General features: G+C 43.8%; 1 long non-coding RNA gene across 1 annotated transcript; it reads right to left on the bottom strand.

Annotated features, from left to right (window-relative positions):
* Positions 1-1,696: 1,696 nt before the first annotated feature.
* On the bottom strand, positions 1,697-12,727 carry LOC131274610 (uncharacterized). The gene is made up of 3 exons (XR_009181896.2): positions 12,354-12,727; positions 5,189-5,241; positions 1,697-4,651 (listed from the first exon to the last, which is right to left on the bottom strand). It is a non-coding gene; the product is annotated as an uncharacterized lncRNA (long non-coding RNA).
* Positions 12,728-14,278: the final 1,551 nt, after the last annotated feature.

The following is a 14,278-nucleotide window of genomic DNA, read 5'->3' as shown; positions in this document are numbered from 1 at the left end:
ATTATCACTCCCCAGGCACCTCTCCAGGAACACCTGACCTGTTCTCTCCCAAGCACACAGCCGAAAGGATGAAGAATCTGCTTCAGAGACCCCATCGATCACAGCAAGAATGGAAGGATGAGATGGAAAAAAGAAAAACGTAAGGGCACAGAAAAGAAAAGAAAAAGTCTGAAAAAGCCTCAAAACTAAATCCCTAAAGGAGTTGCTCAAAGTGCTCTGCAACTTTCTTGACAGAATTTCTTGCGGGTGCTGGTGAAAAGATCAGAGCCCTGGAGCTGCTGAGTCAGTAGATCAACAGTGTGGGGTCCTGGATCTGCCTTAGTTAACAAGCATGTCAGGTGATTTTTTTTTTTTTACCTATTTTTAAATTGAAGTAAAATACATACATAAAATAAATTTTGCCATTTTAAGTGTACATTGATCATATGGTTCAGTGATATTATTTACATTTGCAATGTTGTATAACCATCACCATTATCTATTTCCAAAAGTTCTCATCACACTCCAGACAGAAACTCTGTACTCTTTAAGCAATAACTCCCCATTCTCTCCTCGTCCCAACTCCTGGTAACTTCTAATCGACTCTCTAGCTCTAAAATTTTGCCTATTCCAGATATTTCACACAAGTGGAATCATACAGTATTTGTCCTTTTGTCTTCAGGTGATTTTTAAATACATCCTAAAGTTTGAGAAAGTACCTCCTTAAAAATGTAGAGATCTGTTATTCAACTGGTGGAAGTGATCACCAGTAAGGATCTTGAACTTCTGTGGTCCTGCTGATTATCTCTCAGAGATTAATTCTGTAGAATACCGGCCTACGCATTGTGGCAGTGCAACAGAATCCTTCCGGTCACTATCAGCTGCCTTTCCCACCGGTGGAGTGGGGGTGTTTCCTGATTGACACCAGCGGTTCTAAAACTTCAGTATGTGTAGGAATCACCCAGAGGGCTTGTTAAACAGAAAAAGCTGGGACTCACCCCTAGAGTTTTTAATTCAGTAGGTCTTGGGTGGGACCTGAGAATTTGTATTTCTAACAAGTTCCCAGGTGATGCTGATGGTTCAGGGAACACACTCTGGGAACCACTGAATCACATAAGGGATGGGTTCTTGGAAAGCAGCACACACATTGTTTTTATTTTTTCTTACTTAAGCAGGAAAGCATAAATCAGAGAGAAAAAAACCATGTACTACCTTACCAACTGCTACCCACTAAGCTTTCACACACTTGCACAGATATACACACATACACACATGCACATACAAATGCCCACACGTGTACACACACATACACACATCTCCTCTTGCAAAAATATCACATACTATTTTGCCCTATCCCTACATCTTCATCAAACAATACTTTGGGGGGAGTGGATGTGGCTCAAGCAGTTGGGCACCTGCCTCCCACATGGGTCCCAGGTTTTGTTCCCAGTGCCTCCTAAAAGAAGGCACACAGACAACAAACAGACACAATGAGCAGCCAACAAGCAGACACAGCAAGCAGACAGCATACAGAAACCACAAAAAGAAAGACAAGGGAGCCATGGGGCAGGGGCGGGGGAAATGCATGAAAATTAAAAAACAAAACAAAACAATACATCAGAACTTCCCTCCACTATTCCATGACACACCTCTGCAATTAAATTTCTAACAGAAGCACAGCACCAGCAGCACTGCCTGTATTCATCACAACTGCGCATCCAATTTTCAATAACTTTATTTTTATAATTAAACATGCTCAATGTAGTCAAATGGAGAAAAATACAAAGGAAAACATCTCAAATCTCACTGCCCTGGAGAAAATTCCTGTTAATAAACTGAGTACAACTTTCAATGTACATATTCCTACATAGACCTACAATTTTTACATAAATTGAATCATACAATCCTAGCTATTTTGTAACCTGTCTTTCCACTTTTATGTTTTAGTAAAGCACATACAACCTCAAAATTCCTTGGGTTATCTACTACTGAATGGAGCCAACACAAATCCTCTTGTGAAGGAAGACATTATTTTATAAAGTGAATTACCAGGTTAAGTTTTTTGATTTTGGTAATTCTGTATTTCACTTATCAGATTTCATTTAGGAAGAGTTCACCTGTAATTAAATGGGTGCTTTGTAGTAAAAATCGGAGTTCTGGGTCTCAATCAGTTCCGACAGCAGAAGTGATGTGAAACCCAGAACTTTCTGGACTTTCTCAGGGGTCTGAGACTGCAGATACTGATCTCTGGTCTCAGTTGAGTTTCACCAAAGTCCTGGTTCTGGAATGAGTCACTAGCTCAGCATGTAGCAAAGGGCAGAAGTGGGCAGAGTGCAAGAGGGCTGTGGGGAGGGCCTCAATTGGATCAGTTGTGCCCAGAGGACCTGCCTATGTCCTACACCCATGTTATAGAAGTTTGATATAGTTATAAATTCCAAAAATAGATATTGGATTATGTTTGTAAACTGGTCTGTACCTGGGCATGATTAAACTATGATGAGGGCTTTGATTGGGCCACATCAGTAGGGTGTTGAGTCCCCATCCCTTGGTAAAAGACATGGCAAAGGACAGAGTTGGGGATTTTGATGTTGGAGTTTTGATTTGGAGTTTGATGCTGGAACCCTAGGAAGTAAGCTCACAGAGGAAAGAGAAGCAAGACCCAGGAAGAGAGGACCTGAGCCAGGAGAAGAACACAGAGGAATAGAGACAGCTCCTTAGACATGGCAGAAACCCCAGGGAGAGAGAGCAGTTCACATAATAGTCTACAGCTGACCTTGTGGAGAAAACTGAGGAGCTGATCCCAGAGAGAAATGAACCCCAGGAAGAGAGGAACCCAGGAAGCTGAACCCTAGCAGATGTCAGCAGCCATCTGGCTGCAACATGTGGAAATAGACTTTGGTGAGGGAAGTAACTTATGCTTTATGGCCTTGGGACTATAAGCTTCTACTGCAAATAAATACCCTTTATAAAAGCCAACAGACTTCTGGTATTTTGCATCACTACCCCTTTAGCTGACTAATACCCATGCCATGGGGGTTTGTAACAGCCAGGTGCCCCTTTGCATCCATAGAATGTGGTTACACTTTTTTGCTTGACTTGTCTTGATAATTTGTCCTTGTTTTCCAGGTGAGGCTTGGCACACCATTCACTGTACTCACACACCAAAAGCCCTGAGCACAAAGTAGGCACTCAATAAACGTCAGTGTCACTGGGAGGACATGGTGGGAATGCACCTGCTGGAAGTTCTACCCCCTTTCCTCTCTGAGCCAGACCACAGTCTCATTCTTTAGATTACAACACGACAGAAACTTCAGGACACCAAGAGACAGAAAGACAAAACCTGACTCATGCTCTTCTTCCCTGTCAAATCTAAAGCCAAATAAAGTCCATATATGACTTCCGCTGCCCCAGCACTATGCCTAAAGCTGGAAATCATCATCATCGTAGCAAGTCTAGCTTACTAGGTGACAGAGGAGGACAACAGAGGGCTCTGCCCACGGCATGCCGCTGACCTTTCCGGCAATGGAAGGGGGTGTCCAAAACTTTTGATTACTTTTCTCAGGCTAAAACTGGGATGCTGGTAAAGTCTAATTACAACCTCTTTGCCCCTTGTTTGGAATAATACAAAGGGACCATTTAGTCCTAATATATTATTAGAGAGCAAAGAAATAGTAATTCAAATAAAGGAGAAAGGAGAGCCACCAGAGGATTATGCCCACACTTTTCCTCCTCTTTCACCACAAATGTGGGACCCATCATTTAAAAAGAGATCAATTAGCAGGAAAAATAGAAGAATGTTCTCTCATCAACTATAACACATGTATAATACTAAGATGGTGTTAATAACCAGGTGGGCTGGGGGGAAATACACCAAATGCCAGATATCAGTATCTGTCAGTAGTAATATTTTGATAATGTTCCTTCACAGTTTGTAAGGAATGTTTCACAGCAATGCAAGGTGGTGGCAGTGGGGTGATGTATGGGAGCCCTGTATGATGATATGCATGTTTGTTTTATAAGTTCACAAGTTTTACTATACACTTATTGTTAATGTATTTCATATATGAATGATACACTTTAATAAAAATTTTTATTTATAAAAGTGGGAGTGCAGTAACCTCAGCAATCCATGCTAAACAATAGTAGTCACATTCTATTAATTCCATGAAGAAGGGGAAAAATTCAACGCATGGAGTGCCAGGTTTCTCGAGCTTCATTAAAGTGATTTTTCCCAGGAGTCTCCTATAACAGCATGCAAAGCACTTTGTGCAGTTCCCGGGCAAGCAATCAATAAATGTAAAGTAGGAATAGGGGCAGCAGTAGCAGAAGGGATTTGCTGATCCCTCACTTAGGTACCTGGAACACAGCTCAGCATGGACTATGTAGGTCTTCTAACAATTAATTGAGTGCTTTTCCCATCAACCCACACCTCCTAGTCCTTCAGAGCCTGAGACTTAGCCCTTCTGTTTCCCATCCTCAGATCTTCAGCAGGCTTTGCATCTGCTCTCTTCAGTGTCTCCACGATGACAGAGATATCCCAGCTGAAGAACTGAATTTCACAGGTCTGACATTGAGAAAACCCATGGAATTCAGTTCTCAAAGCTGGGGATACACAAAGGCTTTGCAGAGATGGCAAAAGTCCTCTTCCTCAAAGTCCAGGTCCGTTCCAGTCCTGGAAGACACAAGAGAGAAAATCCTGGTGAATCCAGGGCCGGTGCTTCCCAGCACCAGTGTCCAGAGTAAAGCAGGGGGCTGTGTAAAATGCCAGCTTCCCGCTGAACTGGGATGGGTACAGCAGAACAAAGAAAGACTCGGACAAGTCCAGCTTGGCGAGCAATGAGCATTTATTTAAGGGGGCCTACGTGGGCCTCATTCTCGGCAGCGGGAGAAGAGGTGGCGCTTCCCAGGCTTGGCGTCAGCCCTTACCACCAGAGGAGGGGGGCTTTCATGTCCACATGCAGCTGGGAGGAGGGAGCTGATTTCCAAGGAATACAGGGCATTGCTTGAGATAATTACTGACTTCATAATTATCGAGGCACACAGAGGTTGTAATGCAGAAGTTATACATTGACGGAAAAGTTTACTGATATATGCAGCGTATGTTCTGGAAAAACAGACACTGTCTTAGTTTGCCACAGGGCTGCCAATGCAAAGTACCAGAAATGGATTGGCTTTCATAATGGGAATTTTATTTAAAGTAAAAACCTACCTGGGAGTGGATGTAGCTCAGTGACTGAGCACCTGCTTCCCATGTACAAAGACCTAAAAGGAAAAAAAAAAAAAAAGCATATAGCTCCAAACCATGAAATGTCGAAATCAAGGCAGATGATGCTTTCTCAAGGTCCTGCCATGTGGCAAAGCAAGATGCCCATTGGTCTCTGCCGAGGTCTCTGCCTTCCCTTCCAGAATCCACTGTCTCCCGGAGTTCAGCTTTGGGCAACCAGGCATGGGGCTTGTCTCTTACCAGGCCTTCTCAGTCTCACCTGCTCCGCTTTCTTTCTGAGTTTAGCTGTGGGCTATCAAGTATATGGCTCATCTCTTCAGCTTTGAGCTACCTAGCCTCTTGGGGGCTTCCTACTTATGTTTGGCTGCTAGCGATCCTCAAGCTCTCCTCTCAAAAATAGCAGAGCTCCCTTTTTCTGTGTGTGTGTCTCTCTTTGTGTCTCTGTTAATATCAGGCCCAGAAAGTGGGTGGAGACTCAAACTGGCTCACTTCTCGCTGTTGTAGTCCAATCAAAAGGCCCCACACTCACAGGAATGGATTTGTTCAAAAACACAATCTTTCTCTTTTGAGGATTCATAAAAAAACTTCAAACTGTCACAATACCACAGCAGGCTTCCAGGAAAATACGTTAAGTACTCTAGCACAAGATTTTTTCTCCTTTAGGTGGTTCCTTCATTTAAGGAGCTAAATCTATGTTTAGAGGCAGTGAAGTTAGCTAAAGCAGTCGCTTAAGTTAAAGCATCTAAAGCCCCAGCACAAGGGGGGAAAATACTAAGTAGTCACTCCCATCATGCTAAAGAACATCTCCATCTAACACCAAAACAGTTTTGTAAAGCTGGGAGGTTTGGGGGCGTACTGGGTAAAATTTTGTGTATACTTCCCAGTAGGAAAGGGTACTCCAAAGTACGTCTGCCTGTCCAATTATAAGGTAGATATGGCCAAAAATGTGTTCCACAGAGCCATCCTACTTGCAGGGAGGGTTTACAAGCCCCAAGTTTAAGTGGATCTTGCTGTCCAGCACACTCAGTCCCCCAGACAATGATGTTATGGTCACATACCTGCAACAGCAGCCACCCATGCAATGGTGGGCTCCTTGGTCAGAGATGTTGTCTCTTTCAAGGCAGAAGGAAGCCTGAGTATCTAAGACACCATGTTCTGCTACCAACAAGGTGAGGCCATACCAGACTGATATTAAAGATGGGTGGGTTTTGTTCAAATGCTCTCTAACAATAGCAGAAGTATAATGAATAGATACTGAGTAATTAAGAGTCTATACACTCTGGGAGCTGCCATCTGGGGGGCCAACTATGATTCATAGTTGCTAGCCAATTACTCCAATTAGTTAGGGATGTGGGAGACGCTGCAGACGCTGGCATGTACCCACACATTCAACACTTCCATTGACTGCGGATGGTCACCACAGTGGCAGTCCAGTCAAGGAAGATGTTAGATGAAGCTGTGTGAATGAAGAAGAGGAGTCCAAGAGCCTAAGCCAAGATGATCAGTAGGTACCCAGAGAGGGAGCTCTTCTCTGGAAATCATTATGATTGTGTACTTTTTCTTATTGGGCCCATAATACCATATGTGCTATCCCTCCATAGGAGCAGGTCATAATGCCAATTATGTTTGTTTAGGTTCTACCCACAGCACCCTGGCAATTATTGCTCCACTAGGCACCTCTTTCTCACTGCCAGAATATCGCATCACCAGTGGTCCTCTAGAGAACAGAAAAGGAGGCTCACCACTGGCCTGGTGCACAGCACTTTCGGCACTGTGAAACAGAACCTGTCTGAAGGTAATATCCATTGCAGGTCAGTCAATATTGAGCCATCACTGGTTGGCAAGATCACAGGAGTCAGCAGCAGCAAGGTATATCTGTACACTTCAGGAGCATGACCAGGAGATGCGGGAGAAATCTTTATCGTTTTAGGGGCTGTGGTAAACGGTTTAGCCGTAACTCAAATGGAGAGACACCACGCATAGTACTGGGATCTAGCATCTGGAGTAATTGACTGGCAACTGTGAATCATAATTGCCCCACCTAGATGGCAGCTCCCAGAGCCTACAGACTCTTAATTACTCAATATCTATTCATTATGTTTCTGCTATTGTTAGGGAACATTTTAACAAAGCCCACTCATCTTTAATATCGGTCTGGTGTGGTATTGGGAACATGGTTTAGATGTATAAGGGCATCAGATAATACTGACGTCCACCTCTGTAATGTATGCTTATTAGTTAACTGTTTTATTTGTTGCTTTAGGAGAACGTTTCTCCTGTCTATTAATCCATAGGCTTGTATGGCAAGCAGAACGACCATTCAAAATCTTGGTCTCTAGCCCATTGTTGTATATCATGTCCAGTAAAATGTGTCCCCTGGTCTCTGTTTATGCATGGGGTGCCCTATATAGACAACTAAGCCCTTTCAGGCCCCTAATGGTATTTTGTTGGGTAGACTGGCTGGAAAAGTCTAAAGAAGGCCAGTATTAGTACCTACACAGGGCAGCATATAACATTTGCCAGAACTAACAGGTAAGGGCCCCATGTAATCTATTTGCCAATCACGTAAGTGTATCTTAGCCTTATGTATATGCCCACTGCTGTAAGGTATTGTTCATGGCCAAAGCCAAGAACAAGCCTCACAATCTTGTATGACTTGAATCAAGTCAGAATTCTTGATAGGTATACCTAATGCTTTAGCCATGCACCACCCTATGGCAGCTCCTCTATGACCACTTTCCTTATATAGCCATAGAACCACTTCTTCCACAGCTGTGGGGCAGATCAGACAAATGCAGGCTAATGCATCTGCTTCCTGGTTCCTGGGAAAAAATGTTTTTTGTTGAGCAAGAACATGATAAACTGTCAGAGTTGCCTCTTGGGCTTGGAGATGATTGTATATTTCCTGCCACAGAGTGGTACCCTATAACAGGCATTCTATTACCTGCCAGTTATCTTTATCCTATTGGTTTATCCATAAAGTTAGGCCCCGATATACAAACAGCTATCAATGCAGAGGGTAAAGTGCCTGTCTCCCTAGAAATTACCATCCACTGGCTACTTTGTCCTAAACCAGAACCCAGCCAGATAGTCAGCTTGCATCTGTATGGTCACATCTACCCAACTTGGGGCATTTCCTTTGCTAGATTCATCTACATATCAAGCATCTTCAGGAATTGGGGTATTTCCCTCATTCACTGTAGAAAGGATGGAGGCAGGGGACTCCAATTGTGGGGAGAAATTAGGTTCTTCAAATAGAACTGGGTCTAGGACTTGTGGTAAGGTTTGGCTCAAGGGGCTAGGTGATATGACTCCCCTCTCTTGTAAATAAGCATGCCATTTCTGTGAAGTCTGCAATTGGGCTACTCCTGATGCGGCTTAGCTAATAGACCTTCTACCCAGCCTTTTATAGGATAGGCCAATTTCACAGTTACCATCTGGGCCCCTGTGATAGACAGCTTGCTGGAGGGCTTTATACACAGCCAGAAGCTGCTGTTCTATAACAGCGTATTAAGATTCTGCCCCCTTCCACATTTGTGATCAGAATCCTACAGGCATCATACCTGAAGGTTGTTTCTGCCACAGACCCCAATTCACACCTTCATCACTTCTAGTTATTTCTAATATATAAGAGTGTTGGGGCAGAGGAGAGCACAGGGCCTTGGCCTGTGATACTAGGAGCATGATTTGTTCAAATGCCCTGTGTCCTTTATCTCCCCAGTCCCAAGTTTTCCCTGGTTTTATGAGAGCACGTAAAGGTCTGAAGACTTGGGCTAAATGTGGTATAAATGCCCTCCAATAATCTAGAAGTCCTAGGAAGGTCTGCAACTGTTTAACCATAGTAGGAACAGACTGTTGTAGAATTTTTTCTATCACTTTATTTGGAATGTTACTGGTCTTACCAGACCAGATGACACCCAAGAACTTTACTGCTAACCCAGTGAATCTTATTGGGATTGCTTTCCTATCCTCTAGCCTTTAACCCATCAAGTATAATGGACAGAGTTTCTTCTAAGTACGTAAAAGAACAGAGGTTAACATAATATCATCAATGTAATGAAATGAGGTTACAGTTGATAGCAGGATGATAGTTGACAGGCTCCGAGCCACCATCCTGTGACAGATGTGGGACTATGTAGACACCCTTGGGGTAAAACAGCAAAAGTCCATGGTTGGCCTTCCCACCTGAAGGCAAACTGGTCTTGAGATTGTGGGTCTAAGGGAACACTAAAGAAAGTATTTGCAAGATCTAATACCACATGAGCAGTTCCCAATCTAACTGTTACCTAGTCAAATAATTCAGCTATATTGGGAACGGCTACATGTATTGGAGCAGTTTTACTTAACTCCCTAGTAATCCACTGTCATTCTCCCAGTGCCATCCTGTTTTTTTACCAGCCACCCTGGGCTATTAAAAGGACCTTGGGCTGTCCATATAATATGTGCTTTGGCCACTTTTTGCCTAGGTCACTTATCTCCTGATGTCCTCCTGGAAGGCAGTACTGGTTTACACGTACAATGCATCCTGGCTGGGGTAGAGTAACTGATTTCCACTTAGCCCAACCCCATAGAAGAGCTTTAACTACAAGCACTCACTCCACCAGTGGTATGCAAAATGCAACCCATTAGAATATTAACCCCAAGGATATTTTCTGGTGGGGGGAAAAGGAATATATGCAATATGCAAAACATATTCCTTGGGAGGATAGTTGCCCATCCAGAGGATAAGGTACATTCACCTTACCCTTAGAGCAAAGACCAAAGCCATCTATGGTGACCCATTGCCCCTGGTATTTTTCAGGATTGCCATAAATTAGGATGCATTCATTCCCAGTATCTAGTTAATTAAAAAAAAAAAGTCTGTGTTTTTTTTGTTGGTTTGTTACGGGGTGTCCGATAAACAGTGAGCTCCACATGTGGCCTCCATTCACCCTGTAGGGCTTGGACATGTAGACAACCCTACAGTCCCCATCAGAGAAGGGGTTCCAGAGGCGCCCGCACAGTAAGTTTCCACTGGTGGGGCTGATGGCAGCTCGGTCATACCATTCTCAGGAGCAGTTAATTTAGTGAATTGTTGTTCCGGTTTTAGGGCTTTCCACAATACAACCAATACCATATTTGGTTTTTCATCAATATTTTCTCAGGAAACACCTGCTCTCAGAAGATCAGCCCACATTTGGTTATAGGTCTCTTTTATGGTACCCTGAGCTGTGGGTGTCGATTCCCAGGTAAGTTACAACTCCCTTGCTTTCTTTGCTTTTCGTTTCTTCAAAACTTCTTATTCGTTCTTTGTTTTCATTTAAATCTCTTAAATCAGCTATGGTTTCACCCACTACATACATTTGTTGGGCCACTAGCAGACTCAACAAGGCAACCAGAGCACCACACCACTCCCAAAGCCTGTAATTTATATTTTCTTACTAATCTCTTCTGTAAACATAGCGCAATCAGGTCCTGTGAAGGTCTGACTGTAAATCGCCTCTCTCACACCCAATTCCCCCAGCATAGCCAAGCGGCTTCTCTCGTTCTCCACCCAGTGGGTGGATCAGGAAGTTTCCCCAGTGTCATCCAAACTTCTCAGCATGCAAGAATCAGCCAGTCCCGGAGGGAAAGCTTCCTGGAGGTGCTTTGCAGATTGTGCAATTTCTGCCTTCAGGAGGGAATCGTGGTGACACTACTTAGTTTTGCTGCTTCTGCTGCCGTAAGGCCGACCCCAACAAAACTGCTGTCCCATAGCCGCGCCCTCCAGGCTGCGCCCTCCAGGCTGCTGGAGATTCCTGGGGTGCTGCCGGAAGGTTTTTCCTAACTCAGTTAACTGGGCAGGGTATTCCCTAACAATCATTGTCCTGTTAGTGGGTCCATCATTCACACTGCTTCCTGTGCTGGGTGTTGTATTTGTGATTTAGCTTTCCTTTGTGTAAGGGATCTAACAGCAGGTTTCTCTTCTATTATCTCTACATCTGAGTCACTATCCTCTTCTTCCCAAGGACTTCTGGTCTTAGGATCCCAATTTCTTCTTGCAAACCTACTTTGTACCTTCCTTGGGAAGGGGTTTCTTTTTTTTAGTTTTTTTCATTCTATAAAGATTTATCATTTTCAAATCACAGTGAAAGGAGTTTAAGTAATTTACCGATTGTTTTCTACTATGTGCCTTAGAGATACCTCACTAAAAATTGGTATCTGACACAACAGAAGACATCTGCAGAATGTAATATTGTAGCGACAGTAATGAGGTTGATTTAACACACATATTAAACTCTTTGAATCTGGTTACATCTTAATTATTTATATAGAACATTGGTCCAATAACATAAAAATAGACAACAGCAGCTGGAATTTATCTCATTCATTCAGAGATAAAAGGGTTAAACACTCTTTCCATTATTTTCTGTATATAAGTCTTTTTCATTTTGAAATCTGACTGCAGTCAAAATCTGGCATTGCTTCAAGCTAATTGTACAAACAGGATACTGAAGGCCATCACTATACAGCATACGGCAACATAAGGACTTTTTCGTTCACCTATTCTGGCACACTTCCAAAATATACCCAACAGTCCAGTTTTATTTCTGTCCAGGAGGCTGGGTGCCAAGGATCGGATATAAGCACAGGTACATATACGCAGCAAGATTACAGTCAACAGACTGAAAATTGAAAGTGGCAGACATAGTGAGGCCGGCGAAGCCCCAGCCACATCACCCTTCCGGACCCAGGGCACAGGAAGGGGTTTCTTATATCCCCCTAGTCTTAAAAATCAACAGGCCAATGTCTGTATATCGTCATCCCTCTTATCTAGCTGTTCAGAGACCAGTCACTAAAGCAGTGGTGGAAATCTGCATATCCCTTTCCAACAGTAACTCTTCCCTTACTGGAAGATTTCTTTTGTCTTTTTCAAGGCAATCTGCGGTGGCCACGTAACGGCCTACCGACTGCTGCAGCAGCGCGCCTGCCAACTCTATTAAACTTTGCCATCTTTGGCTCTTGTAACTCATGCGCTAGCCCCTCCAGCATTTTCAGGGCATCCCCATACTCATGCCGTGGTCCACAGCAATCAAGCAAGCAGGCGACCCCACCCCACACTGAGGTAAGAGGCCACCCCAGGATGTTCCCCCTATCGCCCACCCCCATAGAGTCCCCACCCCACTCTTACTGTGGTCTGAAGAATCCTGCCGCCTTCACCAGTTGTTCAGAGTGTAGCAGGGGGCTGTGAAAAATGTCAACTTCCCACCGAACGAAGATGGATGTGTCAGACCAAAGAAAGCCCAGCTTGGCAGGTATGAGCATTTCCTTAGGGGGGCTTTTGTGAGGCCTCGTCCTTGGTGGCAGGACGATGAGACGGTGCTTCCCAGGCTTCACATCCACCCTAACAGCCAGAGAAGAGGGGTCTTTTATGGGACATGTCTACGTGCAGCTGGGAGGAGGGAGCTGACTTCCAAGGAATGCAGGGCATTGCTCAAGAGCCAAAAGACACATGGCTGCACAATCATTACAAAGGCATGCAGGGGATGTGCACGACCTTTACAGGAAACAGATTCTAAAACGGGTTCTTAACCAGGGTCCACCGACTCCCCAAGGAGTTCATGGAAAGGTTTCAGGGGACCCGTGAACTTGAATTGAAAAAAAATCAACTTATTATCTTTATTTTCTCTGATCTCTAACTGAAATCTAGCATTTCCTTCACTTTTGAATGGATGCAATAAATTACAGTAGTATTCATTTCATATCACATTACAGTTGTTGCATAGCTCAAAAAATCACTTACACTCATCCATACTTTGAAATTACAGTAGTTGTTAGACCCAATACAAGTTGAGTGTCATAAAACTAGCTGCCTCTTCATTCTAAGAAGGGGTTCGTGGTTTTCACCTGACTGGCAAAGGCATCCATGGAACAAAAGAAGGTCACGAACCCTGTCCTAAGGGAACAGTTTTTTGGTTTGTTGTTTTTTTTCTGACAGGGCATAAGTCATACATTAATAGAAAAGTTTATTGATATAGGGGTAAACAGATACCACTGTTCACCCAATTTATCTCTTCTCCCCTCCTTCTATTTTATCTGGACACATGGACACCTGGTACAAAGGCTTCATCTTCCATCTTCATGTGACTAAGTTCAGGATTCAAGAAGTAATGAGCTTTCCACAGCCCCCTTCCCCTTTCTTATTGCTTGGGCTGTAGGATTCCAGAAAAACAAGTTAAGCACTCCAGTACAAGTTCTGCTGATCAGTCACGAGTTATAGGCTTGCAGTTTTTACTATTCTGCTGTTTGAGTGGGGGAAACATCAGGAAGGGTTGGGAAGAAAAGAAATGCAAAGTCATATACACCACAACCAGGTCTAGTCCTGGCACACGTAAGGCATAAGAAACCAGAGGGGTTGCATGTGGTAGGCACACAAGTATGGAATCGTCCAATAGCACAGCTGGTCTTTTCTGACTCATGGGCCTGGTACATGCTGTTCCTGCTACCTGGAAAACCCTGCCCTCTCTTTAACACCAACCCATTCTTTGTATATTAGTTTCCTAGGGCTGCCTTAACAAATTAGCTCAATCTCGATGCCTTAAAAGAAGAGATGTGTATTCTCTCACAGTTCTGAAGGCGAGAGGTTCAAAATCAAGGGGTCTGTAAGGCCATTCTCCTTCTAGAGACTCCAGAGGGGAATCTGTTCTTTACCTCTTCCAGATTCAGGCAGCCGTGAGTTGTGGCCACATCTCATTCTGCTCCATCTTCACATCGCCTTCCCCTCTGCAGGTCTGTCTCCTTTCCTCTATGTCAAATCTCCCTCTGCCTTTTACTTGAGACTATTTGTCATTTGCCTTAAGGCCCACCCAGGTCATCCAAGATGATCTCCTCATCTCAAGATCCTTAACCCCATCTGCAAAGACCCTTTATCCAGATAAGGTCACATTCCCAGGTTCTGGGGAGGAGAACATGGGCATATCTTTTGGGGGGCCTCCACACAGCTCACTGCACTAAAGATTTCACCTTAAATACCACTCCCTCAGAGAGGTCATCCATGGCAAGACTGCCAACTGCTCATCCAATATATCTCTTCTCCCCTCCTTCTAGACTAATCGA

This window comes from Dasypus novemcinctus, chromosome 2 (assembly GCF_030445035.2).
Source record: "Dasypus novemcinctus isolate mDasNov1 chromosome 2, mDasNov1.1.hap2, whole genome shotgun sequence".
NCBI classification, from domain to species: Eukaryota; Metazoa; Chordata; class Mammalia; order Cingulata; family Dasypodidae; genus Dasypus; species Dasypus novemcinctus.
Note: the sequence above shows the minus strand (reverse complement) of the source record. Positions and strands in the feature narration are given on the sequence as shown.